The sequence below is a fragment of the Venturia canescens genome, chromosome 3, assembly GCF_019457755.1.
Source record: "Venturia canescens isolate UGA chromosome 3, ASM1945775v1, whole genome shotgun sequence".
In the NCBI taxonomy this organism is placed as follows: Eukaryota; Metazoa; Arthropoda; class Insecta; order Hymenoptera; family Ichneumonidae; genus Venturia; species Venturia canescens.
Genome location: NC_057423.1, coordinates 13,479,249 through 13,506,350, shown reverse-complemented (window position 1 = coordinate 13,506,350; position 27,102 = coordinate 13,479,249). Strand labels below are relative to the sequence as shown.

At 41.2% G+C, this 27,102-nt stretch overlaps 1 protein-coding gene and 1 long non-coding RNA gene across 4 annotated transcripts in view; one reads left to right on the top strand and one right to left on the bottom strand.

Moving 5' to 3' along the window:
- LOC122408181 (ecdysone receptor-like) overlaps positions 1-27,102 on the bottom strand; it is a 189,884-nt gene that overhangs the window by 39,072 nt on the left and 123,710 nt on the right. The gene's annotated exons all lie outside the window — the stretch shown is intronic.
- Positions 5,011-8,124, top strand: LOC122408182 (uncharacterized). Its single transcript, XR_006260384.1, has 3 exons — positions 5,011-5,331; positions 7,754-7,876; positions 7,965-8,124. It is a non-coding gene; the product is annotated as an uncharacterized lncRNA (long non-coding RNA).

Sequence of the window (27,102 nt, the reverse complement as noted above, 5' to 3'; positions counted from 1 at the left end):
ATGTAAAGAGATGGCAAAAATAGTTGAGGGCTCCTCGAGACCGTACACGAGCGTGGAACACGGATCGATTCCGGTTGAACGTAAACACAAAGGGTTACCGGAATCGCGAGCAGGACTGCGGAGCTACTTCAACAAATTCCGTGAAAAGGAAGATACGGAAAAGGCACGGGAGAGAAGCAGGCTCATTTTTCTCAGCATTCTCGAGCTCTAATGAAGCAGATATTGATTCTCAGTTCTCTCAAAAAATGGATGGACAACTCCGGAAGATTATCGGCAATAATTTTTCACGAAAATACCGAGTGAAATGAAGCCTCCGAAATATCGATATAAAACCAACGATTTCCGGCTACATAATTAATGGGAAAGAGGAAGCTCCTCAGTGGAGTAACTCAATTATATAATTTAAAATAGCAAATGATAAGAAACAAAAAAACGTAATTACCAATAATTCCACAAGGTAATAAATGTTGTGAAACAGCACAATTTGAGAGAAACATTTATTTTATCACGAACGAGACATTTTTAAATGAATTTTTTATCTTTATACCCTCTTTCTTTCTCTCTCTTGCTTCTTTCGTCGTTATCGAACGATAAAAAATGAGCTACAAAAAGGAGAAGAATTCAAGGTCGCGGAGAAATACGCGCGACGAAAAGAAGGGAACGAAAAAAAACACAACCTCCCGTCAAAAAGGAATGAAAAAAAAGAAGTGAGAATAGAAATGTTTCTTCACGCACGTGCTTCCATAAAAAAGTCTTCGGAGTCGCTGCTTCAAATGTTGATGATTTTTCGTGAGCGTCCGAGTCATAAAACTATACGAAAATAATAGGGAAATGAATATTTTTCTTGTTCTGATTCAATGAGAAGATTCAAGCCAAAGGAAAACGTAGTTTAAGTGAAAAAGCCTGTTCGTTGTGACCGTTTTTTTATTCTTGGTAAAGAATTGCAGCTGCTGCAATATTTCGAGAAGCAACGCGACGACGCAACGAGTGAATACATTATTTTTGCATCGAGACTCCACAAAATTCCGAGTACGAAACAATGTTTTTTCTTAAATTCCATGAAAATTGGCTCCTGAGACAAGAATGGAGTGCGCGTTACGAGGCAGAGTTCATTCAGGCGTAAATACTTCATCGATGCTGAGGAAAGCTGATCTGTTGTTCCCAAAATCTTGGAGGAATTCACTCGCGCGAGGAGCACAAAATTCGACTCATTATTGAGGCTCAATCTCTTGAAACGAGAATAAAATTCGTTCAGAAATCAAGGCCAACGTTGACCTCATTGCGCGATCGTTTTAAAATAGAAATATATTTTGTGAATTAGGTCAGAATGTTATCTCGAAAAAAAAGGCGCTACCGATAATGAGCTTTCGTCCGAGCTCGTTTAAGTCAGCGCGACTAAAACGCAGCGAAAAAGTTTTTTTTCATTAATTTGATGATGAATCATCGATTACTCGGTCATGAAATCAGAACTTTTCTAGCATTTTTATAGGTTTTTGGTGTGCACAGTGATGGAGGAATTTCAAAACTGCGACGAAACTTCGAGCTCGAAATTCGTTCCTCAGTGTATTAACATGTTTTTGGTGGCCCAAGAAAATGCAAAAATTTTGCAAAGTGCGCCACGCTTGAAGACTGGCAAAGTCCTGCAACAGGTGCGGCCAGCGGTGACACATATGCAGGAGCATTAACAACGCGCTTTTTATCGTAACGCACAATAAATGGCACAGGTAGATAAGAGCGAGACGACTCCCTGTGCCCCTCTTTCTTTCGAAAACGAATATGCTCGTTTATGATTTTGGAGGCAAAATTTTTTTTTTTGCTGAAGTTTGCAACGTTGGGGTCCAACGAAATCATTTAAAAAAGCTCTCCAATAATTCCAGTAATTGTACAATTTCGTTCTCTGCGAATTTGCAATTCGTATAGTTTTTCAACCTACACCGATGCTTCGAGAAACGAAAAATTGATGAATTACAAGCGTTTTTTTTCTTCACTTCGTTGGACTCCGACGAATTGAAGAGCATAGCTCGGTCGACTAAGCCCACTTGGAATTTTCGAAATCGAAGTTTTTTGGCACAGTTTGACGGATTAAAAAAAGGCTCTGTCAGCCGATTTTTGCCACCATCCTGCGTAGGCTGACAGAGTCTTTTTTTAATCGATCAAACTGTGGAAAAGAATTCCGATTTCGAAATGTGAAGCTCTCTCTTTCGCGCTCACTGCGATTCAAAAAAGCAACTCAACTTTTTTGCTCTTTTTATGATCAGAGAAATGATTCAAATTTATTCTCACAATTATTAAAACAGTGTGTAACTTATTCGTTGAGATCGATCTATTTTTAATACAATGATATCGGTTAACCCTAGAACGCATGACTGGGGTGTGAGCACACCCCACGCGAACTTCAAACTACGCTCCTGTCCCAACAAGCGACATTATCGAATGATTATCGACGGATTTTTTTTATATATAAATTCAATTGAAATTAGTTTTATCGTACATCATTCTTTTCGTTATAAAAAAACGAAGAAAATGGTGTAGGATAAAGTCAGTTTAGCATCGTAGGACCGGATTTATAAGCAGAAAAAAAGTGGGGTGCGTTCGAACCCCGGTCATGAGGTTGAGGGTATGAAAAAAGGCACATGAGGTGTAGGGTTAATTACTACATTACAATGAAGCTTCACTTTACCGTCGATCATTGTCGGAGAGAGAAATATTGGGGGTTCGGTAAGCCACGCGGGCCATGAGCTAGACAAGATCAGCCTTATACAGCCTCACGCGAACGCGCAGATCCGCGCGGCTCACGGAAACCAGCCTAACAGCTGATGCGACTCCCAAGTCGTTGAGAATCGAATTATTCACTTTATCGTTACTAAATAAATCATTGATCAGGAATGTGGCAAATTATAAGCAATCATAATCGATAATATGAATATTCAACAGGAATGAAAATAAATGTGGGTAATTTTATAATTTAAACGTTTTTTTTTTACTCGACGGGAGTAGCCGTTCTTGCTTAAAGTTAGAACTTTCGATTTCTATTAGATTCGTGTGAACTTCCTTAACGAAAAGAACATTTGTAATTGACTAATTGTTTGTTTCGCGAAATCGTTGGTGTAGGTTGAAAAGTAAGGAATTGTAAATTCGAGGACAAAATTGGAGAATTACTGAAATTGTTGGAGTTTTTTACACATCATTTCGTTGGACTCGAACGTTGCAAACTTCTTCAAATTCGCCATTTATTTGTTCCACTCTCATTTGAATGGTGATTGTTACAGTAGATTAAACCTTCTCGTTTGTTAAAAGTGGTGCCAGTCTCCAAATTCCTGGAGCTTTTGAACTATACGAAAGTGTCGACTCGGCATGATAAATGAAAAAAAAAAGAGTTACGAAATCGTGAAATAAAACCGTCGATTGCGAGAGCAAAAGAGGAGTGAAGTAAATTCGTTTCGAAAGTCCCGGATGAGCGAAGCATTTCGAAAAATCGTGTCACAAAGAATGAGGTCGGAATCGATAAAAGATGAAGGAGGAGGAGCGCCCGAAATAGAAAATCTTTGGGGAGGGGGGGATAAAAAAAGCACGTAACGATGTGGGGAAAGGCACGGAATGTTGAGTTATTTGAGGATGTTTCGACAAATGACCCGTCCGTAGAAAAAGACGACAAGGCTGGTGTTTTAATCGATTACTAACGACGCCGATTATTCCAGCTCGATCGATATGAGAAACGTCAAAATATACAACGATCCATGGAAAGCCGAGCCGACCAAAAGAGAAAGAGAGAAAGAAACTCAAATAAAAACAAGAGAATCGAACAAACGATATTTATCGACGTGACCTCCGCGCGAGTTTCGAGCGTGAAGGTGAAAAGAACCGAGGAGAAAAAAAATAGAGAGAAAGAGGCAGCAGCGGAAGGGGCGGGGCAAGTGCCTCAAGAAAATCATGACGGATGAGGGAATCGTAATTTACAATTGGGGACGTAGAAAATACGTTGATCGGGCGAGGAAATTTCTCGTATTTATATTTTCTATAGATATACATATTTATCGAAATTTATCAAGGCTGACGAGGGGCTAAGCCCAAAGTACGTCGATATACGAGCGTCCGTGTTTATGTAGCGTCTCCTCCCTCGTATTTTCCTTGTGTATTTCATCAACGTCGGTAAATACGTGTATATGTAGGACGAAGGAGCGAGTAGATATAGAAATGGAAAGATAGTGATGTTGGGAAGCGGACGAGGGACGATGGAGCGAGGAAAAATGCGTGGGTCAGCAGCCTCGATCGCGTAACACAAACCGTGTGAGTTTTGCTCGACTCTCTCTCCATCGGCACTTCATAATACGACACTTTTTGTCGTTCTTCAAGTAGATGAAAAAAAAAAAAAAAAAAAAAAAAAACACTGGAAGGGTTTCAGGACTAAATAAAACGGTGAGTGACAGTTGCCAAGTGTCAACATTTTATTACAGCTTTGTAAGGTTTTCGTAATAATGAAATTTCTCGCCGAATTCGGGTTTCTTTTTGCTCAAAATTCAAATGTTTAGGAGAGAAAAAATTCTTGGAAGGGAGGCCCCCCTCTTCGATGCTCGGATTTTTTGGCCCAAAGTTCCATTTAAACGTGTACAAAGAAGCGTCGAATTGATAGTAATTTTTATTTTTACTCGGATAATACATATTCCAGGAAGTTTTTACTTGTTACGAGATGGAATATTGAAGAAACAGGCGGCAGCAGGAGCAATAATAATAATAAAATTACGATTCGTTGTTTGGCATAACGTCCGAGGAATATATATACGGAGAATAAAAAAAATCATGAAAATACGAAATAAGAAGAGCGAAGACGCGGAGGAAGGAGAGATCTCGAGAGCAGCTAACGCGCTCTCGCGATTACAATTGAGCGTCCGTACAGCGAGTTCTCGCAGCAGTCAAGGTCAGGGCCAAGTACCAAGAACGCTGATTACGCCCGAGCTCTTTTGCTCCCTGTATCGTTCGATGCAGACCAACAGAGATGACGAGAAAAAAAGAGAAAGAAGCGAGGAAAAATCATAAAAAGAGACGGAGCGAGCCAAAAGAAGAGGAAGAAAATGAAGATGAAGATGAAGGAGAAGGGAAAGAGAATCGACGATACTCGCGGGAGAATACCGAGAGACGAGAAATATAAGAGAGGAGTTTTGTTGCTGGGCTTCGGTGTAACCGAGATCGTGCTACTACTCCCATTAGCTCTGGCCATAACAGCTCGGAGCTTCGTCAGGAAAGAGAGAGAGAGAGAGGGGGGGGGGAGACTTCGCCTCCGGTCTCTTGGGTGCGTGAGCTCAAGATCCGTGACGAACACTCCGAGAGTCGAGGGTATGTGCATTTATGATGGAATTAGATGAAATACGCGTGTATAAATATATTTATAAGGGAGATTGGCAGAGGGACGGGGGGCACCGAGACGGTGCCAGGACAATTAAATCGGCGTGTAGTTGCGCCGGCGAGATAATAAAAGTAGAGAACGAGATCTCGAGAAATAGCGAGTCGTTCCCTCGCTTCGTTGGAAAAAGAGCGAATAAAATGAAAAAAAAAAAAAAAAAAAAAAAAAGAGCAAACATTGACATATTTTTCCTCCTTTGTTTTCAACCACGTGAAACTAATCGCTGCTCGCGGCATTGAAAAGTACGAATGCCGAGAGCTATCCGGGATGGGACGATCGAGTGATAAATACGAAAGAGAAAAAATGAAGTTTGCAACGTTCGAGTCCAACGAAATTATGCAGAAGGGCCTCCAACTGTTTCAGTTATTCTTCAATTTTGTTTTCTGGCGAATTTGCAATTCGTAGTTTTTCAATGTGCACCAATGACTTTGTGAAATAAATAATAATTGGTGCAAAATGTTTACTTTCGTTAAATTCGTTGGACTCGAACGTTGCAAGCTTCAGCGTCGTAAAGAAAAATCGGTACATTTTCACCGCTCTGTTAACTAAGAACTCCGAGGACTCTGGCGATGCTGTTTTTGACAGGCAGCCACGATTTAAGCACGAAAATGTTCCTTCGCTGCAGCACTGTGGAAGCTGCACCAATTTTTTCGGATGATTTACTAAATCGACGTGATTTTTAAGCGCTTTTTTAAAAATGTTTTTCTGTTAAACTGTTGTCGAAACGAGCTGCACTTGGGCAATGAATTTTCGATGAAATTTCTCAAGTTTCGTTGTTGAACTCTCGGCGAGGGACAAACGAGCTCGAGAAATCAACTCGACGGGCGAAACGACGACGATGGAAATTCGTTCCCATAATCGTTAAATCGATACTCGCATTCGAAGCAATTAACGATCAACAAACTTTGACCCGATGGACTAAGGATTTTTCGCGTGCGTGGAATCCATTTTCATTGATTTTTAAAAACAATCCATAAAATGAAGATTGATGTTGGGGGATTACGGAGTGGGTGCCCTTTCTGATGGAAATCAAGGTGGAAGACACACGAGGACGTAAGTCGATAAGCCACGCGCGCGTCCTTCTTCAGATGTGTTTTCCGTGACCTCGAAAACGAGCTCCGTCCACGTTCCCCCTCGCTTCGTCCGCGCCGTTCGCCCAGTCAAACGTTTTTCATTTATTTCCCCTCGGTTTTTGTCTCCCTCGCCGAACGTCGAATACTCGAGTTCGAGTTCCACCTCGATAAATAATGAACGCTCGATTTATTTTTTCTTACGAAACTTTGCCACGACAATTTATGAAATTTCGTTTCGTTCTGGAAGTAGTGAAAAATTGTGACTCGCTTCGTCGACGGTGCAAGAAAACTTGTCACCGGATTTTTTGCCTTTTCACGCGTTCTCTCGGCAGCATTATTTGCGAGAGAAAATAAAATGCATGGAAATTCGTGCGGCGAGAGTAATAGGAAGGAGTGGCTCAATTTTTCCGTCGTTTCTTCAGCTCCGATTAGTGAGAAATAAAAACGAATCGTGACGGGCGAACGCGAGGGAACTTCGGCCAAAGTGGGTCGGTCGAAAAGTAGGAATTCGTGTCGTTTGACATTTTTTATGAAATAAGAGCAATAAAAATGATAAACGGAATCGAGCTTTTTCAAAGGGGAATGAGTTTTTTCGGCTGGTAGAAAAAAATCGAAAAAAATCGACTTTTAGAATTTCAGGTTCGCGACATGTAAATATAGATACAGGTCCGCGAGACTAGAGAAGAGTTTTTATTCCTCGTACCGTCAAAGTGTCTCGTAAATTTTTTTCAGTTCAATCTTGTATTCGCACGCGTTGATTCTAAACGTAATGAACAAGAGAGTTAAACCGGAAACAGCAACGAAGAGGACGCTCGAATTTTTCATTTTTTGCTTCGGGAATTTCAATCGTTTTTATTTCCCCGTTTGTTCAATTGCTCGAAAATTCAACAGAAAAAATCAGCGAATTAGTCGAAGCTTCATTCCTCTGAGCAACGAAAAACGAATTCGCGATAATAATCCTGAAAAGTCAATGTTCGCGAAGCCTCGAAGACCTCCGAATTTGGACGACACTGAAGTTTCCAACGTTGGAGTTCAACGAAATGAATGAAAACAAAATGATACATCCATCAGTTTTTTATTTCACGAATCATAATTGTGTAGATTGAAAAACTACGAAGTATAAATACGGCAGGAAATAAATTGGAAAATTGCTGGAATTATTGAACAATTTTTTAGATCATTTCGTTGGACTCCAACGTTGGAAACTTCAGCATCATCGAATTTGGACAGATTTTAATTGAATCGCCAAGCTTGAAATCTTCACTTTTATCGTAATTTTCAGAGCAATTTTAGTGGGTTATACATTCGGAGAATTTTCCAAGTAAAAAGCGTGAGTGTACCTTCGATGGTGGCTGGGGTAGGCGAGGAGGCGTCGCCAGGAGTGAGTATAGTGGTGCCGGGATTGGTAAGTTCATTGTTATGGTGTCGATTATTATTCTGTAATCCACGATGAAGATCGAGGTCCCACAATTGAAGTTCGTCGTTCCTAATAGCGCCAGTACTGTCGTTATGAAAGTGTCGCGTGGGCGAGGATAGCTCAGCGCTGCTGGTGACCTCGGGACTGGATTCTTGAAGTCCAACGATTCGACCGCCCCAGCGTCGCTTGACTCCCGCCATTGGGACTCGGGGTACGGTCTGAAGCATCGTAACCTCTTCGGCCTCGATAGCTTCCTCGATCTCACTTTTTTTCTCGCCTTCGACCACCTTCGTAAACCTCGGAACCACCCTCCTCGTCGGCACCCTCGCTTCACTCTCGGACTCCACTTTATCGTCTTTTTTTTCGATGTATTTTAAACAATATTTTTATCGTATGTATGTGTGCATTCGTGCACATATCATGTATATATTTATGATTAAGGGGGAAATATTGTAGAAAAAAGGAATAAATAGAGGGAAACTCGATGTGAACACACGTAAATCACTTCACCTCACACAATAATCCAATAACGACGCTGATTCAACGAATTCACGATTGGTAACGAACTTCAAACGTTCGCGTTTTCGTAGCACGACAACGAGGCCCTTGACGACCTGTCGAGGGAGCATACCAGCTGATCGAAAAAGTATTCACTTATTATTACCGTCACTGATTTTCCTTTTACACGAAGAAATGTGAGCGCGAGAATTTTTCATAATACGTATTTCGCGTTGCCATTATCGGGGGAATAAAGAAACGTGGACAAAAGAAAAAATAAATAATAAAAACAAAAAGACGATCGAGTTATCTTGGTTTTGAAGCACAACTCGAAAAGTCAATGCGACAATCGCGCGCGGCGCACTTGTGATCAAATCAACGACTCTCTCGCCCACCCAACCGACACACATGAACAGAGACGGAGGCACACATGCCCGTGCTTCGGAGTCTCTCGGTCATCGAGAAAAACGGGGTCACGAACGAACGGGCGCGCAAAAGGGAACGCGTTTGTGTGTACATTGAGAGCGAGAGAGAGAATCAGGCGTCTAGCTTAAGCGAGAATAAACGAAAAGACTTTTCGTTCGCTCGTCACACTTTTTCGTCGTATAATCCTCGCCACGAACACACGAAAACGTCATTTTGTGCTCTTCTTTCTTCGTTAATATTTTATTTTTTTTTTTTTTCTAATGGAAGTACGAGTTGGAACGTCCAAGAGATTTTCTGAGGCAGTGTTTTTCGTGAAGAACTCTTTAGATTAATAAGTAGAAGGAAAATGTTATTTTTAGGTCGAGACGCGATCAGAAATAGTCGATAGTCGATACTCTCCTCGGAAGAGGTATTCGAATTCGTCGCTTTCGCGATATTTAGGTCACTAACTCGAATTTCACCCACGTACTTTTAACGTGTATACATTTATTTTTTATGCATGTGTATAATTGATGTATATGTATACTCTATGTATATAGTGAGACACAAGCGGCCTTTAAATCCATCGGTTTCGAGATAAATTTACTTCGAGACGATGGAAAAGAATTGTCATTCAGCGACGTCTGGCGTGAGGGACGCGTTGAAAAGAAACACGTGCTTTTCTCTCTTTCTCTCTCTCTTCAATTTTGTTCCTCCCTGTCCAACTTGCTAGAGTGAAATGTCGTGAGAGTCCGTTTGTTTTACTGTTTGTTTTTCCTTCTTTAGCTCTTCCCTGCACGCGTTTGAACTCACGAATTCACAAGCGACACCTTGAACAGTGTATCTCTGTTGCAGGCCACTCGCGCATGCGCAACGAAGAAAGAGAAACGAGAAACACTACGAAAAGTTTCTCGGTAAATTGGAAGAGAATCGAAAAGGAATGAAGAGAAATTAAAAAAATGTATTTCCGATGTTTTGTCTCATTTATTTTGAGATCGAACGAAGCATCAAATAACAATGATTCGTGCACGGATAATCCATCATCGTTCAACAGAGGATTTTTTTATTTTACTCGTCTTTCCTATCGCGTCAGAAGTTTTCCTGCATGCTCTGTACGATGACACTCGAAGAGTCAGTTCGCTCGTCGTGTTGTGCGCGCCTCTTCGTTCCTTCTGACGCTTCTATCGGCCTTCTCGCTCTTTCCCCCACTCTTTTACCCGAGCTCACAGCCGAACTGCCCGCGCACGAGTGACTCGTGAGTCTTCCACACTCCGCGCCTCCCCCCACGATCGCTCGCACTCTTTCTCGCTCACTCCTGACACACCGCACTATTCTGCCTCGGCAGCTCCGCGTATGCGCGTCGCTAGGTGCGCAAACGACACACGATACTACCGCAACGACGGCCCGTCACTGACTGGTGAATTGCCGGAGCGCTTTTGCTCCGCTCTCGCTCTCTCGTAGAGCCGCGAGCCGAGCCTTTCGCGCGCGCCTCTACCGCCTCCTGTGTCCCTCCATATATCTACATATACCAACACGCGACGCCCCGAGATCGCACGAGGAATTCTCCTCCAAGCCTCCGAGATTCCCCTAACGTTACAAGAACCAATGTCGAGCGCCGTAAAACTACTCCGCGCTCGTCCTTTAAATCACACCAGAATTAAATTGCTCCTGTCCGTCTTTTTTCGTCTGCTTTTTAAACCCACTCTCGCACATTTTTTTTTACACTTTTCAGATGACTTTTTACTCCCCTTTCGAAAATTCAAGCGTTTTCGCGCGTTTCAACTTTTTCTACGTAATCGAAAGTGTGTCACGCTCTGTATATATGTATATCGCCAACATTTGTCGTCTCACATGCTTCTCTGATGCGAGTGTCACTTTCGAATGATCGTTATACTGCGGTATGAGCTGGGGAGAAAATCTTTCATTTAATATTCGTCACGTTTTTATTATCTCGTTAATGTTCACCTGTACCGTCTCTGACACAAATATTCAATTTATCGTTTTTTCGGTATTTTGCTGCTTATTAAATTTTGAATAAATTCAGCCGGGCGTGTCACGCGCAAATAATCATTTCCAATTATAATCGCTGATAAATATTTTCAATTTATCGTTTCAATGAACAAAAAGTGTGAGAGAAATTGAAAATTCGTTCCAAGTTCCCGAAAATCACCCTTGAAAAGCGTCTTTGTAACAATAAATTTAAATTTCTGTCCCGAACCGCCCTCTTGACCGGTGCCACATTTTTATTTTCCATCCAGGTGAACTTAGCGAGTGATTCAACCGTTTCGGAGCTGGATTTAGAACGTTGATAACCCCCGCGGCTGGTCCCTTGAGGCTTCGGTAAGTACTAAAATTAGGTTCGTCAGCAGTTGGTGCGGATTTCATCGGGCTTCAAAGCGGTGGGATTCGAGTTGACATTTTTTCCCTTCGAGCTTTTTCCCCGCGCTGTCGAATCGGCGTCACCAAAAATTTCGACAGTGTCACTGCAATTACTTACAATCGTTGAATTTTTTTCGATCCTTTCCGTTCCCAAAAGTTCGGGCGATTGGGAAGCACGATTCTGGAGATCAAAGTCCTCGGAAATTTTTCTCTACGATCCACCGTTGGAGGGATATTGACGAATAAGTGACAACGAATGAGGGAGCGCGTCGATAAGAAGGGCCCGCCTATTCCCCTAACCGGCGCCCCGGGTTGGCTGTCACTGATTAATCAATAACTTTTGAACGGTGCATCGGAGAGAAAAACGGCGGAGGACTTTTCGCTTCGTAACGACGATTCCTCGGCCCCTGACGACTTTGATTCGAGTTTAGCCTCGACCGGTGCTCGTATCCCCGTACTTCATGGCTCCCGGGACTTTCACCGTTAGCGTTCTCAGCTCGCGGCATCCTGGTACCTTTCCAGGCTCCACTGGCGACGGAATGAGAGTGTTTCGTGCACTCTCGTAGGTAGAGGTCGCTCAGGAAGCTCCAAAATCCTTGTCACATTAAGTCACGCGGCGAGCACGCGATTCTCGTTATCGTTTCTTCCTCAGGATGGAATTCCCCAGAAATTTTCTTCCCACCCGAGGGTCCGAGCTCAGGGGGTGCCTTCGATGAACAACTCCGTAAAAATGCTTCGAAAAAGCCGCCCGCAACACCGAGAAAACAAAGAAACGATTGTTCCCTGCCTCCCTGCTCCAGCATTTTTTAAAACGTTCCTTTCTCTCCGGCCCTGGAGCAAGGTTCCGAGGTCCCGAGAGAGAACGCGATGCAGGTCAAAAGTCTCGCAGGAGATTCCTGTCGGCCGATCACAGTCCAAGGCCCTTCGACGGGCTCGTCCCTTCTCAGGCCATTTTTTCATCCTCCAAAGCGAGCAGAGCCGACTTGCCACCCTCGAGTGACGTCATATCCACCTGTTACACCCCCCGTGGATAAACTCGAGCGAGAGAGACGAGACGGAAGAAGAGAAAGAGAGCGGGGGCTCTGCGCTGCATGTGCATCCGGAGCCCTGTATGGATCTCGATGCGACGAGGCTGTGCCAGTGGAGCCGGGGCACGGGGGGAAAAGCGGCGGCGGAGGGGGCGCTTCGGGTTAAGGTAGAATGAGCGAGAAAGAGGGTGAGCTTCGGGGGCGTATAACCGGGAACGTTGGGTCGCCTTCTCGTGGATGGCCGGGCTGGGTCATGGCCAGGAAAACCAGGCCAGCTCCCTGGTACGAGGACGAGAGCACATTGAGCGAGCGACATCCGAAGCGCAGCCGGTCTGGCTCGAGTGTGCGACATCGGTAGACATTTTTCCATGCGCTATTCTTCAGCCGTGAGACTTCTTTTGTTTATATTTTACAAGCTCTAGTACAAAACGCGAGGGAAGAGGAGGATCGAAGTACTCGCGTCATTCGCGCGGATGCTCGAACTTTAAAAATTCGCTAAAGATCCATGAAATCCTCACAAACCGTTGGGAGCAACGCCGTTTCAAGGGGAGCTCGAACACGCTTGACCGGAATTCGAAAAAGCGTGGATTCTCGTAGAAAAAAATCAGCTACAGCCATTTTTTATTAACGAGTATGGAAATTCTGCTCCGACGTGATCTTGCGCAGCTTTCTCGTCTCCAGGACTCGAAAAATCGTTCATTGAAATTCAGCGAAAAGTTCATCGGACATTTTTCGAGTCCTCTCGCCTCTCTTTTTGTTGATCTTTTGGCAACGTCTTCGAAAATATGTTGGAACCGAGTAAACGACGACTTTTTCGAGCCGTTTAGGATTACGAGTAGCCAAGAGCCCTCGTGGATCGTTCCAGGGGGAGGAAAGTGTGATTTTAATTGAAAATCGCGTTGAAGACTGCGCCTTGTTTACTTCTCTCTCTCCCTCTCGCTCTCTCTCTCTCTCTAGCGAACACACCTGGACGATACCTGAGCAATACTATTGGTGGCTAATGAGCGAATCGTCAAGGTCTCGGTGTTCGCCACGCTGCCGTGAGCATATAATGGTTACGACTTGTGCACGGGACTTCCGGTCTATAGAATTAATACTCCGATCGCCATAATTGTTTCATTCGAGCCTACGCACGAACCAGGAAGCCGCAAAAAGAGCGTAAAAACGTCGTCGAATTTTTCGGAAGCGACCGAAATTCTTCTCTCGCTTTATCAAATCGGCGCGAATGCTAAATTTGAATCGCCAACTGAGATCGTGCCACTCAACTCTCATTTTCGAATAATAGAAAAAAGAACAAAGTCAACGATAATGTGGTTGAAATTTATTAGCTTGTGAATACGTGACGAGAAAAAAATCTCATTTTTCTCTTTCGTGTGACAGTTTTTTTCAATGCTCGCCAACGAGCTCAGTCGCTCTTTCCATTTCGAAATTGTTTTTTCCAACTCTTTTTCTTTTTCTACCTTCGGAAATGGCGGAGCTTTTCATCGCTGCAACCTTTATACGACGAGGAAATTACCGAATTTTCCCTAAATTTGAGTAATTCCTCAACTTTTTCGAATTTTTTTATTCGATTTTATAAAAAAATGACAGCAGCGCTTCGGCGAACTCGTGCAGCGCGAACAACCCGAATATTTTCTTACTCATCGACAAATTTGATTTCCTTCTTTTCCTGCTCGTTTTTCTCCTACTTTGCTCAATGGTAGCCACACTTCGACCCTCCCTCGAGCAGCTCCCAAGTGCGCCATCGCCGACCTTGTCCCCAGCATCCGGCGAGAGTTTATGGGACAACGAGGGCGAATGAGAGAGAGCGAGAGAGAGTGTCAAGGATTTAGGACGAGCGTTTGGTTTCTATGGCCCACATAGAAATTCAGTGACGCAATAATCGAAGAACAGCTCGGGATTTTCTGGCATATTGTGGCCCAAGGCTCCGTCCTTATTTCACTTTGTACCAAGACGAGTATTTTGCAGCAAATAAAACATACTCGGAATCATGAAACGATGTATTGATACATCATTTGATTAATGGCGTTCAATATTTCGTGCTGTTCATCGAACATTTGTGTGTTTCAAATGAACGTAAAAGAATCGATAAAATTACTGGTTTTCTCGATCGAGGACAATTTCGAAAACGGCAATCGAGTCTTCAATTTTTATTGCAAATGATTTCACGCGCGCACAAACTGTCAAAACGGGTGACGAAATTTTGACACGTGTACAGGCAAAATATTTTGCCGTCAGTTAAATTCGACGAAAACCTCAAAAACTTCGGTCACTGAAAAGCTACCGCGGTACCGTTGATTTGGGATCGTAATCGATGGATTATTAAAAGAAAATATTTTTGGGAGAAAATCAACCGTCCGCGAGATCATCGACGATGTTGAAATCGTACACAGAAAATCCCAAAAGTATCGAAAGCGACGAAAGTTTATTAGAAACTTCGTGGATGTGAAAATTGTACGAGTTTGCGAAGAATTTTCTGGGAAAAAAGGACAAAATATGGTTCCAGCCAGTGAGAATTGGGGGGGGGGGGGGGAAGAGAGAGATAAAAAATTGGAGAAAAAAGGTGCTACGCGGCACGTATGCATCGCCCGAAGCACGGGACAAAGCGCGATGACCTTGAGATTGTTTTTACAAGCAACGTGAATGTAGAAAACATCATGCCCGCTCGAGTCTCCGTCCCGAGACACGCGCGTGTGTACATTTGACTGCATATATGGTTTGGGAGAAGAAATGTTTACGTATTCGGCGGTCCCACACACATTTCTCGGAACATCCCACGAATGGAGCCCGAGTTTCGGGAATAGACCGAGTGAGAAAGCGAAAACTCGAGGAAGAACGAAAAACAAAAAAAAGCAGCGACGTTGACGACAAAAAATGTACACCACAGAAAGACCGAGATGGAGAAAATCGCGTGACTGGATTCTCGAGATTCTCGGAGAACCGTAAAGCACACAGACCTTTCGCGAGCAGGTCTGTTCGAGCTCTCAAGGTCAACCCGAAAAATTCACTCTAATTGTTAGCTCCGCTTAACTATAAAAAAAACCCCTTTTTTTCCTTAATCGCTACCGCATAACGGGTGGATTGTGAATTGAGCGTGATTAAGAGAGTGCTTTGAAGGGACCGTCGAAACGAAAAATCGGTGGACAAACCCAAACGAAACCCTATTTTTTACGGAAATTTTGAAAACAACTTTCGAATCGATTAAAAAAACAGAAGTTCCATCCATTTTCTCCATCTGAACACACGGTAATTCGTCGAACTAAAAATGTGTATCAAAATAATTCGAGAATGGTTCTTACGATTTTGATTTTAAAAAGCACAGTGTTAGAGTATCTTATGAAGGAAAAATGTAAAAAACAAAAACCATGATCTACCGTCTAGTTTTTGAGAATAAATTTATTGTAATAAATATCGTATGAGGATTTGGGTGGGAGAATTTCAAGGTTCGCGACGTGGCAACGCTGTCGCTCGAGACAAGCCGCGATTATCACCGTACTTTAGGACGCTACGCTCGTCTCAGACAGCTGCCTGCGTACAGTGTTGCCACGATTCACGAGCTTCGGCGCGTTCATTTGTATGCTCGTATAATGAAGAAGTATTCTAGCAGGGGCGTACGCAAAAGAAAAAATACAAAGATTCCAAGATCACGAGGAATTATGAAGTTTTAGTAAAATATCGTAACCATATATTTTTTACTGATCATCAACGATAATTTGAACGATTTTTTGAGCATATTTCACAACGAATAATGTTCACACAGGAAGGAGGCTGCACCCTATTTTTTATACGGCACTCGGCTATCGAACTGCCTTGAGATGCTGTAATGAAATAAAAGTGGTAAAAATATTCGTGTAAAGCGACTATTCGCAATGATGTTGAAGTATGGAACGCTGGAGTCCAACGAAGTGATTTAAAAAAAAGTCTCCAACAATTTCAGTAATTCTCCAATTATCTTCTCTGGCGAATTTGCAATTCGTAGTTTTTCAATCCATAACAATGATTTCGTGAAATAAAAAATGAGTGAATTACGAATGTTTTTATCGTTAAATTCGCTGGACTCGAATGTTGCAAACTTCAGCGTCGGACTTTTCAATCATTCGTGCAAATGCAATGCTGCTCAACGAACAACAGATGTAATTTTTTTTCTCTTTATCACTATTAATTACAATCTAAAGAGCAATCTAAAGTTTGTTTCATTATGACAGTTTAGGATTTTCCTCGCCAGTTCATTCAAGCGGTTATTCTGTCTTTCTTGATATCTTCTACTGCACTTTTGGATGGGTCGGCAACGTATTCTATTTTTGGCTCGTTGTTAAGGTCTTTGTTGGATAAATAATTTAAATAAGATTCTTAATAATTTCGATTAGTATCCATGTATTACAGTCGAATCCCCTTAAAGCCTTTTTAGGGGCTGTTGGTGATATTTAACGACCCCCCATCCGCTGTAAGCGCAAGGCAATTGACCTGTGTGTTGAGCGTCCCTCGCTATAGTGCCTCGTCGACATTTTTTACCTGCTTTATTTCCTGGGTTATTAAATAACTATACATAATATCAGAATTTGGAGTTGGAAATTTGCTTCGGGCTTATAAGTTGGGTGCGAACCTCGAAAATGTTTCAGGTTGGGGGAAGCCTGCGTCGAAAATGGAGAAGAGACTTACGCAGCCGATAGGCTTTAAGGGGATTCGACTGTATCAGATTTGCTGACTGCTCCTCGCAATTGTACACCGCGTTCGTCCAAACGTTCGATTGGTTTTTCGACGTTTTTCTCGTTCGTTGTTCGAACAAATTTGTTTTTCGGTAATATCGATGGGCAGTTACATTTCTGCAGTGTGAAGCCGATAATATGTACCGACTCGGATTCGCGTGCTTTAATTCGTTCGACGAACTCGAATATTCTACAAATAGCTGATTTTAAATTACAATAAAGTAAAGGTGGATGCGAATAGATTCTCGAAATTTCAGGCCAGGTTACCGAACACTTAATAAAGAATAAAAACTTGAAAAGTCGTAAAATTTTATTTTACTTATGGAGATTCCATCACCAGCACATTTCTATTCAATAATTCTAAATTCCTGATAAAAACTGTCTCACAGATAGAAAAAAATAAAGGGTTACGGAATGTTTAAAAAAGATATTAAGAGTATGGATCAGTCGATTAACCACATTTTTGGAGTTTTCGAAATCGAAATTCTTTGACACAGCTTGACCGATTAAGGAGTTTCGGTACAGGCAATACAATGTTGCCATGCTAAACCATGCTAAAAACATAAAAAATTTCAAAAAGTTTAGAATTTTATAAAATTTGGTGAACATATTCTTTAGTGCCAAATTTGGCAATACAAATTTTTTAAGATTTTTCTTCTACACAGTTATCGAGTAATTGATAAAGTTCACGTGTATAAGCATAGCGTTTTCATATATATAGGTATAAATTCCGGGCATAAGAAATCTGCTTTAATGCGTAATTACTCGATAACTAAGTAGAAGAAAATTTTGAAAAAAATTGTGTTTTTGCACTTGATGTTGAACAACATTATCACCAAGTTTGATCAATTTCTTAATATTTAGACTTTTGTACCGAAACTCCTTAAAAAAAGGCTCTGTCAGCCCACGCGGAATGATGGCAAAAATCGACTGACAGAGCCTCTTTTTAATCGGTTAAATTGTGTCAAATAATTTCGATTTCGAAATTTGCAGCTATCTCTCTCGCACTCACGGTTGCGATACACCGACTGATCCATCCTCTTACGACAGAAGTTGGAAAAATGGCGGAAGCAGAAGCTCTTCCTAAATAACCGCGACTTCTCAAAAGCATAGGAATCAGTCCAAATTTCGAGTGCCTCATTTTGCGCCACGAAAAAATACGCTCATGCGAAAAGAATACCTTAATTCTCCATTTTTTTTAGCCACTCCTCGATTTTCGTTAGGGCTTGTTTATACGCAGGGTAAGAATTTTCATCGGGAGCGAGTATTGCAGGGTCGTCAACGTAGGTTGCGATTGTGACATTTCTTGTTGTTGGTAGATTCGCTGTGTATAATGTATGCGGTACCGGTTCGAGCAAATAATCGTGCATTGCTGGTGATAAAATTGGGAAAGATGAAAAGCGCTCTGGTGCAAATGGTACATAAAATTTCTTTCTTTGTGATAAATTCTGACTGAAATTCATATCCGGCGAGGGTATTTTTAAAATTTGGTAGAAAAGATTTTTTCGACACGGTTCTCGCTTGGAATCGTGTAGAGATTCGATTATTCTCAAATGTTTTGAGATTTCGATAGAATCATTGAAAATGAGACTGACGAGGAATGAGATTTCCGGCTGAGAGTGTACGCGCAGAGCGCGAAATTAAGATCGAAATAGAAGTGACGAAAAAAAGTGGATTACGAAAATGTCGGCTGTGTGTAACGCGCGAAATAATGTTGGGAGCAAAAGCCATCAGTGGCTGCGGTTCATGGCTACCAGAACACTGTCCGATGACGAGTATGGGTTTTCTCAAGGGCGAGCTGCTCGCTCACACGCGTGTGAATTAGCAGCACGCCACTCACTAACAATACCAGGTACAGCAAGCGCTTTATACTTCATCAACATCATATATATATATTTTTGAATATATACATAAAATAAGAAGAAAAAAAGCATGAATTTTAAGGTCAGCTCGCCAGGGCCTTGATTCCCACAATTTTTCATTCGTTTTAATTACCGTGTCGTAAGGCAAGTCGAAAAGTTCATAAATTGCTTGTTTTTTCTTAATTATCCGAGCGATTTTCGTGTCTATTATCCATGCGAATGGATGAAATAATTTTTATTCGAAATCTCGTAATATTAAAATCTTTCGATCCAACAATCGGTCAAAGTCCGAGATTTTGTTTGAGAGTGAACACTGGAGAAGGGTTCAAATCCATAACGCGGATCTCGATGAGTTACGTCAAACAAGATTTTAATTTGATAACGATCGATGCGTATGTGGTTTGCTAATGCTTCTACTATTTATTGTCCGAGGTATACGTAATGGACGTTAATCCGCATATAATATGCGTAATCTGCATCTAATAACGCATTTTTTGTACGACGCGAAAGTGTTGGTCAGTGACGATGTATATGGGTATAGAAGCGAGGATGTGAAATATAATTGCGTTTGTCAGTAAAACTGCCTCTCCGTGTCGGCAGCTATTCCGAGGTCTTTATGGAGCTGCCTCAGTTTCCTGGAGCGTCGGAATCATTAGCGTGTACAGGTTTCCACGAAAGGTTCGCACGTGAGATTGACAAGTGTTTGCAAATAAATGTGAAAGGAGAGTCGTAAATAGCGGGGATTTTGATTGGGAAGAAAATTTCACGTCGAAAACTCTTTCGGAGTTTTTCGATCGGATGAATCGTTGACGAGTTATCGACTGTTCAAGGTCGGACGAATGGGGAGCGAGCGCTCGCGTGGTGGGGAGCGGGCCAACGAGCGCGCGCTCCACCCACCGACGCCGGGTCGCAGCACGCGGCGGGTTGGCTCAATCTTTATCGATCGATAACTCACGATCTGTTCGCCCGATCAAAATGTGCTCAAAGACTTTTCCTCTTGAAATTATTTACGGTTTATAAATTCGTCACTGTTTGGACACTAATATTCGTTCCTGGCTCACGGTTTGTCAATTTATCCAGTATCTGCTCCTGCGGGCTTCAATCTACTAAAAATAATGATTCTCTGCTCCAAATTTTGAATCGTTTCAACGATTCTATTTGCTTTCAAATCACCCGATCCTGTTTCAACGAAGCGGTTTTATTCACTTTTTTTTTTCATCTCGCATCAAAGGAAAGTTCATGATAAATAGTATTTCGGCCGAAAATATTTACAAACGATTCGAACATTCCGGCTGGCACGAATGTTATCACAGTTTCGTTAATAAAAAAACCAAGGTTTTTATCGAGAATAGATAAACACTGACTTTACGCCCTTTTGAGGTTCAGCGTTGCGCGTCAACGATAAATCGTGTCTACACCTACGTCCTGCTCTGCCTTCTCTCTTGATTTATAGATACAAATATACATAAAATGTACTGTATTATACATATATGTAGAAATTCACGTACGTTTGTTCGTTGGATGCAGAATATCGCGGGCATACGCGCTCGACAGTCCGACTAATAGCGCTACAAGGGACCGGACATGATTACAGAGTAGAGTGAAGCTTCGCTGAGCACAGCCTGGAGGACTCGGCCACGCATCAAGGCCCATTGCCCCCCCCTCGCCCTACCACCTTCCACATTTTCTATGCTCGTTCATAAAACACGAACGGACCCACAACATCGACGTCGATATACGAAAAAAAAATTGCTTTTTCAACTTTTTTTCTCTCCCACTAGAATTTCATGGGGATAAAATAAAATTCATGACTTTTATCAGTATTGATGTCAGAAAACGGTCACACTCCATTTGATTTCAAAGAATATAAAAAAAATTAAATTAGTTTGGTGCAGAGTGATGAAAACACGGGTTTTTCAGATTTCTTTGTCACTTTGAATAACAAATAGAGCTTCAACGTTATTCGCACTGTTAGATGAGTTTGAAAAAAAAAAAATTATTCATGGGATATTCGATATTAAGTGGATCGATCCAATTTTTTACAATCTAAAAATGACTTTAAATTTTTGCTGTGTCGTTTGGAGTGTCAGAAACATCTACAAATAGTTGCAAATTTTTAACTGCTCAATTTAACTCACAATTTTTGTTTTTCCATCTCTTTTCGATTCTTTGTGTATTGAAAACTAATAATTACATTAAAAAAATGTAAAGAAATAAAATTTCGGTTTTTGTGTGTTTTGTGGAAAAAAGCTTTTGATGTAATTTTGATTAACCCTTCCCGTCATGGCGGGTCACCAGTGACCCACTTTGATTTTATCAGTTTTTTATTGTTAAATCGGCGTTCCGACCATTTGTAATTTTTTTCTATACTCTTTTTGAAAAACCTATCTGCATCGAAATACTTTTTTCATTCAACCCCGTAAAATATCAAGTATTTGATAAAAAAAAAACGTGTATAAAAAAGAAAAAAAAATATGAAAAATAACGTTGCCACGATAAAACTAGTATCGAAAATATAGTTTAATTGGTCAAAGTTTTTTAGAGGATTTTTTGAAAAAAAAAAAAAAATAAAAAATGTTCCTCCCATTGAGATCGACATTTTTCTGCTTCACGCTGAAAAACAGTCAAGAAGATGCACATCATCTATTTTTTCAAGCTTTTTCTAGAAAAGTGCCGTAAAAACTCAAGATTTAAAAAAACTTATGTCGGTCCATCATTCCCAAAGTTACAAGGGATAAAGAAAATCAGAAGCTTTTTCCGTAAAAACACACAAAACAGTGTGTACATACTGATTTGCCATGACGCCGATGTTTTGTGATTTGTAGTCAGGAAAAACAAAAACCTCTGAAATTTTCGGCTTTCTAAAAAGGAACCCTCTCAACGAAATTGGGGCGGTCCACCCGATATGGAATACCCTACAAAGCTCAAATAAAAACTCAAATAAAAAAAATGTACTCATTCGAGTTCGAATAAAATTTGTTTTTTTGCGAAAAAGCACTCTTCGCTGGTGTTCTTGCTGACTCGCGACTTGTGAAGAGCGATCTGCGTTGTCATGGGCACACGAAAGACCAGCTGTCGTTGTGACATTTGGGAAGAGATAAAATAATCTGAGTCAGGATTCAAGTTAAGCTCTCTTGACCTACGGGTAATTTTATAGCAAACTTATCAGAACTGAGGAAAAGCGAAGCGCGATAAACAGCAAATTAACGCAACACGACTCTACTTCGTGCGAAAAGGGCATTTATCTATCGACTCGGTAAATAAGTCTCGGGACAAAGAACATTGACGCCTCTGTCGTCTGCTGATCAGAGGCTCGTTTTTTCGAAAAAGACGATTTACGGTCGTGGGAGGTTTTTGACATTCCGGTTAATTGTGCAGCCGAGAAGACATTTGACAACTCGAAAACCGGACTTTTGTCTCATCGATCGTATTCATGAATCACCTCATCCGCATACTCGATTATCTTCATTTCTTTCCATTTTTCATTGGACCACTTACCGATTGATCGTAACGAAAGTTCAAGATTTTACGGCTCTGTGGCAAACTGACGTTCCGTACTCACCTGGAAGCAGAAAAAAGAGAAAATAAATCTTTGAACTTTGCTCGTTTAAGCTTATTTATCGATCATTCATTATTCGTAAAATAATGTGGGACAATGAAAATGATAAAAAGATGAAACGTTATCACTGATTGTACTCGGAGCCTGAGAAATCGGTGTCTAAAGATAATTGAAATTCGATCGAGTTCAATTTCATATGGTAAAGAAAAAACGATTTAAAAAATGGGGACTATTCGGATGAGTATCTGAAAATATTTTTTTCGAAAAAAGCAGAAATCAGTGGGAATCCGGGGAAAAGAATCAAGAGTCTTGGGACGAACAACAAAAAAGCAAACACAATGGGAAAGGAGGCGAAAAAATTTCGTGGCCACAGTTAAGGTGCCCCAGGTAAAGGGCTGACGCGCAGGCCCTTTGGGGATCGAAAAATTCGAACTTTTCAACCTTTTCACAGGTCCCCCTTCAACCTGTTCCCGACTGGGCGCTTTGTGGCTTTCTAGCATTATTCCTTTCGGCCAGTTTTCGTCTTTCAAGAATCAAAGATACATCTGTGAAGGGCCCTCGACCCTTGGTACCTTGCTCTTTCGAAATATGCTTTTATTTCGACCCCGTTATGTCTACTAAAAATAAAAAAAAATTGCAACGCATGTGTCTTTTGTGATTGGTTATAAAAAAATACGAAAAGGAAACAAGGAGAATACGATGAAGGTAAAAAAATCGCTGGCATTTCCACGCGATGGCAATTGTACTTCTTTTCAATTTCATTCATTCGAAAGAAGCATAACCCAATTCTTACGATTCCGTATGTGTACGCGCAGTCTGCATTCTTTCATACTTTGCTTCATCGAAAAAAGAGAATGAAATAAGAGAAAAAGTAGACCACATCCGCGACTCGTGCTCGGAGGCTCGACTCGATCAAACGGAAGTAACTTTCACGTTTCAAACTCACTGCCGCAAGGCGCTCACTAACTTTTATAAGAGTGCCTAAGTGCGTGCGCGAAAGCTTCTTAGGAACAGGAACCCTGAGATTTTTATTTCGGCAACAGATGCTTCCTTTTGCCGACTCTTCAAGCACCGGATAGACCTGAATCAAGGCCTCGGTGATTCTTTTTCTCGTGGCCTCCTTCGCATCCCTTTCTCACTCGAACCCGCCCATAAATTTGTTGCCTTTTATCGAGATGCCTCACAACTTGGTCAACAGTTTAATCACAACATTCCAAACGGAAAAGTTCTTAGCCATTTTTCTTCACGATCCACCGTTGGCGAGTTATCAATCGACGAGTGACAGCCAATTCGCTGCACCGAGCGCAGAGGAGTGGGGCGTCCCCCACTCCGCGGCCCCGGGAACAAGACTCCTGATTGATCGACACTTTCTCCTCAATATCTCAGAAACGGTGCATTGCAGAGAAAAAAGCTTGGGGACTTTTCTCTTCAGAATATCGCGATCCATATACTGGGAAATTTTGAACTCTGAATTGGAATTCCCTGTACGCGTATGTATGTAAATATGCTTTTCTTAGTATCCGGGGCTTCTTAGACGCATAATTTTAAGGTATTTCTTCTAACATTGATGCAAGTGTGTCTCTTGTCAATGGAATTGACTGACACTCCGTATTAGGCTGAACTTTATAGCATTGGTTACGTCCACTCGGGCGATTTCCATCTTTTCTTCATTCGGTCTGATATCTTGATCGTGGTTAAGCTTCCGTTTCGCCCGGGCAAGCCCAGACACGGATCCCTCATGGCTCATCCTCCAGAAGCAACGCGTTAAAAAAATAACATAAAACTGCCTGTTTAGGCTATTTAAAAAACGTGTGAATTCGAGTTTTTCAACGTTTTCCCGGTTTTTTAATTCCTCGTAAACTTCCAATCGCATATATTCTTCTCTAGCGATTTTTATTTTCCGACATTCAGCTCCGTACTCTCTTATCTCATTTTGCGGATTTCGTACTTTCTTACGGATGTTTTAACGGGCTCTTACACGTCGGGCTCGAGACGAGGGTAGTGCAGCTTCGTCAAGGATTCTGTGCGCAACAAGCGATCATGCTAATGTCACATACGTGTTTGTAAAGAATTTTTTTTTGTTCCTTTGACGAGCACACACGGGGGCTGCATTCTCATGCTGCGTTCCCCGTCCGCCTCCAGGCGATATTCCTCGTTGAAAAACTCTAAAATCATCGCTCTTCGTACGTTCTGTTCGTACAACAAACTCGAATTCAATCAATTTTTTTTGTTATGTATTTGTTGACTTTTTTGGCATTGCTCAGCGGAATTCAGCGGAATGGATTCAGTAAAAATTAGCCTTTTCTCACACCACGCAAACGTCAACTTTTCTATACAAACATCGAAGATTTGCCTCCGGAAATTCGATTCTCCGACGATTTTTTACTCTCGGAATCGAAGTTTCTCAATACATCATGAAATGCGCAAAAAAAAAAAAGAAAAATATTGAGAAGCGTTAAGGAGTTTCGGTACAAGCGATACAATGTTGCCATGCTAATCCATGCTAAAAAAATTTAAAAATTCAAAAAGTTCAGAATTTTATAAAATTTGGTGAACATATTCTTTAGTGCCAAATTTAACGACACAAATTTTTTAAGATTTTTCTTCTACACAGTTATCGAGTAATTGATCACTAAAGTTTACGTGTATAAGCATAGCGTTTCCATATATATAGGTATACATTCCGGGCATGAGAAATCTGCTTTAATGCGTAATTACTCGATAACTAAGTAGAAGAAAATTTTGAAAAAATTTGTGTTTTCGCACTTGATGTTGAAGAACATTATCACCAAATTTGATCAATTTCTTAATATTTTGACTTCTGTACCGAAACTCCTTAAAAAGCTGGAGATATTTCAACGAACATTAAAAAGCGAGTGAGCAGCAAAAATCGCACGCAACCGGCTCATGAGCCGAAAAGCCTTTCGCAACACGAACGTGTTCGATACTCGGTGCAGAACTACGTGACCAGGAGAAAGAGCGTGGTCATTAACATGACAAAAGTTTCATGATTGCAAGTATTCGAAGAGAACTAACACCCGGCGATTCGTTCGACAAAGCGAGAATAAAAAATAAAATCATTCAAAATGCTTTATTTAGTTCGTATTTTATTCAAATGCGACGATACTCCGAGTTTCTTTGTTATCGAGGTTAAATAATCTTTTTTTTTCCATCTAAAGACAATGAGAATGAAATTCGGAGGGGAAAAGCTTATAGATGAAAAAATTCGAGTCCCTTTGCACTTCCGTCGCCATTTTGTTTCAGAGTGCACTAACCTAATCCAGCGTGGAATTCCACCGGCTGTACCCTTCGAAAGTCCCTGTGTCAATGGCCCTCGCGTCTCAAATCTTACGGTGAAAAGTTTAGGCCCTGGGCCAGGTACACGAAGGGTCAGAGCCCTTTTCAAGGAACATGCATCTTTAGCGTTGGCTCTTCGGGTATTAGAAATGCACATTATGCACGGAATATTCTTGACCAAACCACGGTCGACCTTATTCCTCGCACCTGTCAAATTTATAAGTGATTTTTAACGCCACTTGTCCCTGAAAAGTCATTTTTCATCGATTCGTGTCGACGAAAATGCACACTGGGAATGAACATTTGTTGAAATATTGAAATATTACGACGCCGAAATTTGTAACGTTAGAGTCCACCGAAATGAACGAAAAAAATATTTGTAGTTTACCAATTTTTTATTTAACGAATCTTTGGTGTACGTTGAAAAATTAAAAATTTCAAATTCGAGCAGGGAACAAAATTGGAGATTGAAAATTGGAAACTGCTGGAATCATTCGAGGGTTTTTTTAGATCATTCGTTGGACTCCAACGTTGCAAACTTCAGCGTCATAAAATATCTCGTTTCACTCATCCAACGGAATCATTTTAAAGGTGCAGAAAAATGTCAGTGATTCACCAAAGCTTCGTTTCAGTCTGAAGACAAGTTTTGTTGTTAATAATTGGCCAGCAAAATATTTGAGTATTTCCAGAAAATGTCGTTTTCAGTGTGACGATGAATTCCCTTCGAAATTTATATTTTTAATGAGAATATGAAAGATGGAGAAAATATTACGAACCTAGAATGATGTCATTTTGAAAGTTGCTCAAAGATTTCGAGTTGGTTAATTGAAGAAAAAGTAAGAATGTGCTGGAGGCAGGTACAATAATGAAACTGGGGATTCCAATTTATTGCCACGTCAAAGGAGACGAATAAAAGGCTTCGATCCTTTGGAGCAAAACTTTTTAGGCAGGAGAAAAAAAATGGTTAAAGATTTGTTCAACGGTATATTCGAAGTCTCCGGAGGCTGAGATATTCGTCAAAGGAGAAAAACTCGAACCCAAAGAAACTTTGAAAGTTGATTATTTTTCTGTCCAAGAGAGCTTTCCACTCGAATAAATACAGTCTCTTTAAACCGGAGCACTAATTTATATACGAAAGTATGAGCGCACCTGAATTTCACCGTAATTAAGGTCGGTAAATATATTTCATGGAAAAGTTCAGCCCTCGGAGGTCGCCCCGTGGAGTGATCGACGTCCACGAGGCAAAACCCTTTTATCTTGTAATTAGAAAAATAAACGAAAAGCCACGAAAAGTTTTGACGCGGGAAAAGGGACGAGTTTTGTTGAAACGTAGAAAAATTAAGTGATTTTGTTGCTCCTTCGTATTTCTTTCTCATCGCATATTTATATTTTCCTAGCAACAGCAGCAGCATTTAATTCGCATTTTTTTTTAATCTCATTCAACCATTTGAGCGGATAATTATGCATCGTTAAAAAAATG